A 6010-nucleotide genomic window follows, 5' to 3' on the forward strand; every position below is an offset into this window, starting at 1 on the left:
ATGATTTACCCCTTTTAAAAACAATGCACTTGGCTGGGCGCAGTGGCTCATGCCTGTAATCCCAGCACTTTGGGAGGCCGAGGTGGGTGGATCCCTGAGGTCAGGAGTTCGAGACCAGCCTGGCCAACATAGTGAAACCCCGTCTCAAAATAATAATTTTGAATCTCGCTCATCAGAGCGAGCTTCTGTCTCAAAATAATAATAATAATAATAATAATAATAAAATGCACTTACAAGGAAATCAGCAAAGCTAGACCCCCACCTACTCCTGCCCCAACACCTTTAAGAAGAAAGATGCCCTCAAAGAAGGGGGGTGTCCAAAAAGGGCAGGACAAGAGCTCCCCAGGCCACATCGCTTTGGGACGTGGGGCGGGGGCTGCAGGCTCTACACAGCTTCAGGTTTCTCAGGGCTCCACCATACATCGGTTCCAAAGGCCCCTCTGCACAAGGAGACTGTCTCCTGCATGTATGAGTTGTCTCCTTGCTTTGCCTAACAGGATATTATAGCTTCGACGTCTTTCGTCACTGGCACAGAGGTTTGCTTACATCCATCTTCGTGGCCTCCTGGTCCGGCGGCAAGCATCCCAAGCTCCGCTTCACAGATGAAAAAGCTGAGAGGTTAATTAAACCGTTTGTTGTCCCACGCAGAGTCAGCTTTGGGGCTGGGAGCCACCACAGGACCTGGCTCCCCACGACACCGGCTGAGCCCGGAAGCAGCTGAAGTTTCCAGGACCCTCGGGGCAGCTCCCAGGCCGGCGAGGAAGAAGCCAGGGTGAAATGTGCGGAATGGATTTGTTTCCACTCTTGGAATTCATGATCACTTTGCTCCTCTGAGTCTCTAGGAATTAGCAATTGTGCCATCGACCAAATTAAGGTGCAAATTATTTGTATTGTTAAACGACTCCAGTTATTACTTGGAGAAAATTTTGCACTTCAATTAACAAAAGCACACATGGGGCAGTTTCTGAGCAAAGCCAGATTTTATAACACTCAGAAGAACGAGGTCCAGCCCGGGCCTCGCCGCCCTCCTCCTGGCTTTCAGCTCAGCCTGTCCCCTGGCAGTGCCAGCAGCTTATCCGCAGGCCCCCAAGGCCACCCGTTACCTTCGCACCAGGGCTCTCCCCTCTGTTCTTTGAGAAGCAGGAAGCTAGATGGAGCCGTCTCAAGGGGGATCCCCCAGAAGCGAAGCCTGAGAGAAGAGCTCTTGTGAAAGTGATTTATTGGGGGAATGGTCTGGGTTTTATGGGGTGAATTGCATCCCTCAAATTCCCATGTTAAAGCCCTAACCCTCAGTGCCCCAGAATGCGGCTGTTGTTGAGACAAGGTCTTTCAGAGGTGATTAAGGTAAATGAGGTCACTAGGGTGGGCCCAGATCCAGTATGACTGGTGTCCTTATAAGAACAGGAGGAGAGGACACAGGGGGATGCCAGGGGCCTGCTTGCCCAGAGGGACAGCCCTGAGACAGGGCAGCAAGAGGGTGGAGTCCGCGTGTCCTGGAAGGTGGGTGGGGGAGTGGGGGAGAAAGCAGCCTTGGGGGCCTGGATCCTGGACCTCCAGCCTCCAGATGGTGAGAAATCAGGTCTGCTGTTGAAGGCCTCAGGGTGTGCTATTTCAGTTTAGTGGCCCAAGCCAACTAAGACCAGGGGAAGGGGCTGGCAGCCAGGGAAGACGGCTAAGCCAAGATGTGGGCGGGAGGGGAGCAGCAGCAGGGTCCTGGGGCTGGTAGCCTGAGCTGCATGCCAGGTGGGACCACCCGTTCCAAAGACTCACGGCTGTGAGCCCCTAGCAGCTTACGGTTGCAGTGGGTGATGAGTCCTGGGGAGAGGGATGGGAGTGGAGACCCTAACAGCACCTGCCCCTCCGCATTGGACGCTCAGCCAGCAAGATCAATGCAGAACTCACAGAACAGCCAACCACCAATCACCGATCAGCCAACACCCTGGCAGAATTATCTCAGCATCTGGATGTTGGCACCACAGGGACCTCAGGCTGCAGAGAACAGGCTGGCCTATGAATGGAGACGGTGCCTGAGCTCATGGCTGCAGAGGACAGGCCAGCCTGCGAGTGGAGACGGCACCCGAGCTCGCGGCAATGTTGCAGGGAAGCCAAGACCAACCCCTGCCCGTGCCCGGTTTCCCCGAGGCCCCGTGTCCTCTGAGCGCGTCTCGTGGCTCCGGGCTCACTGGCTTCTAAGTCTTCTCCTTCTGTCTCAGTCTCAGCCTTCACTCTTCCTTCTCTCAGGGAGAAAAATAAACCTCTGTGGCTGGCGTTTGCAAAAGGGAGAGACTCTTCCTGAGGAAATAAAATAGATTTCAGTCAATGAATATGCAAACTTGAGGCAGGCCAACACCTAGGAGTCAGGGCTGGGAGACATTGGAGCCCAGCAGCCCCCTGGCCCGATGCCCACACAAAGCCCATTTCAGCCAAAGGTATCAGGTTGTTCACTGTGTAAACACACCACACACACACACACACACACACACACACACACACACACGATAAGCAACCATTTTGGGGGGCAAGTACTGAAACTCAAAACTTGCTAGCTTTCAAGACCTGAATTCAGCTGCAAGAGGCTTATCCTGGCTTTTACATTGCAGCATGGTTTTTAATTTTATTTTTTACATTTTTTAAAAATCAGACAGCCTCCAGAATCACAGAAGATTCAGAGAAACTCCCAACAGCATGGTATTTTAAAGCAGGAAACAGGTCTTGGCACTTTTTTGACACCATGGAGTCCTGAGTGGGTGGTGGCCATCACGCTGGGTGCAGACCAGAGAGCAGAACCTGGGGTCCGCAGAAAACCTGAGCCGGCACCCAGAGTGGCGGGGGAGGCCGTGCGAGGAGAGCCAGCCTTCCGTAGAGCTTGGAGAGGCTGGTGTCACAGGGGAAATGAAAACAGGACTTCAAAGAGGGAGCGGGCAGAAGCCCCTGCAGGGAATTTTCCGGTTCCTAACCTGGAACAGGCACCGGTTCCGAGGCACACAGCACGCAGCCTCTGCCTTCACCATGTGCTGTCCACACATCCCGAGCCCCTGGCTCCCGAAAAGAGAGTCACCTGCCCGGCTAAACCCTCATCCCAACCCTTCCTGTCACTGGCTGCTGCTGGGGGTCCATTCACCTCAACCCCATGCTGAGCAGAGACCACCCTGGGCTCTTGTAATGGATCCTCATGGCAGCCACTGTGTGAGAACCTTTCCCCGCGGTGTTATCCCAGTCACATGAATCAGGCTCTGAGTGAACGTGTGTATTCCTTGGGTGCCTACTTAGAGCAGAAGGAAAGCAAAGATGCTCACCGGGTAGCCAGGAGCGCCGCTTCCCTGCCCATGCGCCGTGGTGTGTGTGTGAGCTCAGGGCACGCGGGCACACACGTGTCCGTGGTTCCCACAGGAGGAGCAGGGCCCTCCTGAAACCCAAGAGCCACATCCCCAGGAGCCTCGGGCAGATGAGCGGGAGGTACCTGGGAGCTGGAGACAGGGCCGCCCCTGGCGAGGACAGGCTTTTCCGCCTCACTTCTGTCTTAGCGGCATTGATTCCATGCGCATTCACCTCTCCGTGCCTCGGTTTTCTCACCCATAAAGTGGGGGCTCGCTCTGCCTGCCCAGTTGCTATGCAGATTGAGCCAGGCTTGTACAAGCCCACATGGGGACCCCTGGGTGACTGCGCTCTCCCAACTCCCCTCCCACCCTTCCCGCTGCGGGACTCCACACACCAGGCCCACCATCACCCCCTGCTCTCAGTCTCCAGGCACAGCCAGGTGTGGGCGGTGCATGGCGGGCCCAGCGGTCAACCGCGGCAAAGGTGGTTCCCAGGTCCCTGTGTAGCGGGGGTCCCGTAGCCCCATTGACTGGGGGTCTTGGCTGGGCCAAGGCCATAGAGCAGCGTGGCCAGCACTCCTGTTCCATCCTCTGCATCTCTGCTTCAATTGCAAACAACAGCCACAGTTCACATCTGGATCTGTGTGGTGCCCTTCAGTTTAAAACCCCTGCCCAGAGGCCATCTCCTTTGAAACTTCCCAGGCAGGTGTCAAAACGATCCTCCCCCCACATGTCACAGAAATGCAGCAGCAAGAAGCCCGAGGCCTCCAGGAGGAGCTGCGGGCTGGCCCCACCCACAAGCAGCTGCAGGCTCACAGTCACGGTCCTCTGAGGACAGCCTTCTGTTTCCCACTCGCCGGTGGGCGGGCACCACGGATGTCAGTGCCATGACTGGCCTTTGTGCTTTGGATAAACTCCATGTGGAATGGAAGGAAAGATGGGAGCATTCTAGAACCTGAGCATTTTGTAGCAAGAGCACTGTTCTCACCGCTGATTTCCAATGTCCAGGGCAGAAAGATGAAGAGATATCGTTTTCCCTTAAATGGGAGTGAAGGACAGAGGCAGCGCGGTGGCCGGTGATGGACAGACCCGTGTCTGCTGGCAGGACACCCCGGCCGCCTCCGTCTCATAGATAGAGCAAGCAGTTTTCTCTATGATGTGGCTTCTTTAGGAGGCAGCTCGGCTGCCCAGATCCCTCCTTATTTTTTAGTTCTCAAGCCCTGTAGGGTGTTTTCGGTCACAGTTGTTTGGGCTGTGGTCCTGACCCTCCTGAGTTCCAGTGGCTCTGTTCAGGAGAGCTGCCTGGGGCCGGGACTTCTGAAACAGACACTGAGCCACAGGCCGGCCCGGCGGCTTGGGTTCACCGCAGCCTCTTTGTGTGTGATGTCCTGGGATAGGCCCATGCACGTTCAGATGACACTGTACATATAAATAACTTGTAGCCGAGAACAGGATGGGGCGGGGAGGAGGGGAGGGCAGAACGTACCACAGCAGCAGAAGTCACTGTGGATGCCTTCGTAAGTTGCATGGAAGGTTTTTAAACCCAGCCCTGCCGAGCAGCCCTCTCCTGGTCCGGGAGAACAATGGGGAGAGAGCTGGCGTTCAGCCTTCATCACTGGAGCCGTTCCTTCTTCTGGCCCCCCGAGGGCCTGTTCATGATCACACTTTGTCTTGCTTCGGGGGTGGCCCCTGTGACCCCTTAGAGGTGCAAATCCAAGGCAGTAGAAGCCGCCTGCCAGGCCAGTGCCCGCCACTGCTTAATTCCGGCGGAATCATGGCTCAGAGGGTTCCATCCACTTTCCAAGGGAAACATGTCCACGGGGTATCTCTTCCTGCGTATTTTCTCACGACCCTTCCTTACATCCAAGGCCACGTCTCTCGACACGTTGTCCCCCCTCTGCCGTCACACATGGCGTAATCCACGCCCCCCCCACCCCCCACATCAGCTGCTCAGCGAGCCCCACTCACAGTCACAGGCCCCGCCGGCGGCAACCCCACCTCCTCCCGCCCAGGCAGGAAACGCTCAGCTGCACCATCTGCTCGGCTCCTCCGCCAGCCGCGCTCCAGGAGCCCTGGGGGCGAGGCGGCCGTGGCGTCCTCCACGTCTGTGTCTCCCCGCACGTCAGCCGCCCCACGCTGTCTCTGGAAGCTTCCGGAGTACCCAGGCCTTCTGCACTCCACGCACTGCATGTGCGCCTGAGCCGCTGTCTCGGTTTTACAAAACGGAATCTAGCAGTCCATGCACTCAGGGAGGCGGCTGGCAGGATTTTCTGGCAAACTAAGGGTGTTCTTTCCTGGCCAAAAGAAAAGTCTTTTGGAAAATGAATAATCTCTTCCTAATTTGCTTGACTAGGAAGATGGGTTTTTGCACAGTGGGTTTCTTGAAGGGAGGCAGCTCTTGAAATTTTGTTCATAATCCGACATGACAAGGGTGACCGTATCTGAGCCCCTTGAGAAGAAAGGAGAAGATTGTTAATACACGCACTGGGACCACAGGCATCACTGGGCCTGTCCTGGGCAAACTGATTTATGATGGCCGCCGTTGACCTTCGCTGTGGTCAGCCTAAGTGACCTCAGCGTGCACCTGCCATGATTTCCTGGAATCACTCTCTGGGTTCCAGGCTTCTTGGCCTGTGGTTTGGGGGCTGGTTTCTCTGAATTCTCAGATCCTGGTCAGAAGTTTGTGGGCAGAT

General features: G+C 55.9%; 1 long non-coding RNA gene across 1 annotated transcript; it reads right to left on the reverse strand.

The window, feature by feature from the left end:
* Nucleotides 1-961: 961 nt before the first annotated feature.
* Nucleotides 962-5482, reverse strand: LOC129138322 (uncharacterized). The gene is made up of 2 exons (XR_008541546.2): nucleotides 3297-5482; nucleotides 962-2292 (listed from the first exon to the last, which is right to left on the reverse strand). It is a non-coding gene; the product is annotated as an uncharacterized LOC129138322 (long non-coding RNA).
* Nucleotides 5483-6010: the final 528 nt, after the last annotated feature.

Source organism: Pan troglodytes, chromosome 22, assembly GCF_028858775.2.
Source record: "Pan troglodytes isolate AG18354 chromosome 22, NHGRI_mPanTro3-v2.0_pri, whole genome shotgun sequence".
Lineage (NCBI taxonomy): Eukaryota > Metazoa > Chordata > Mammalia > Primates > Hominidae > Pan > Pan troglodytes.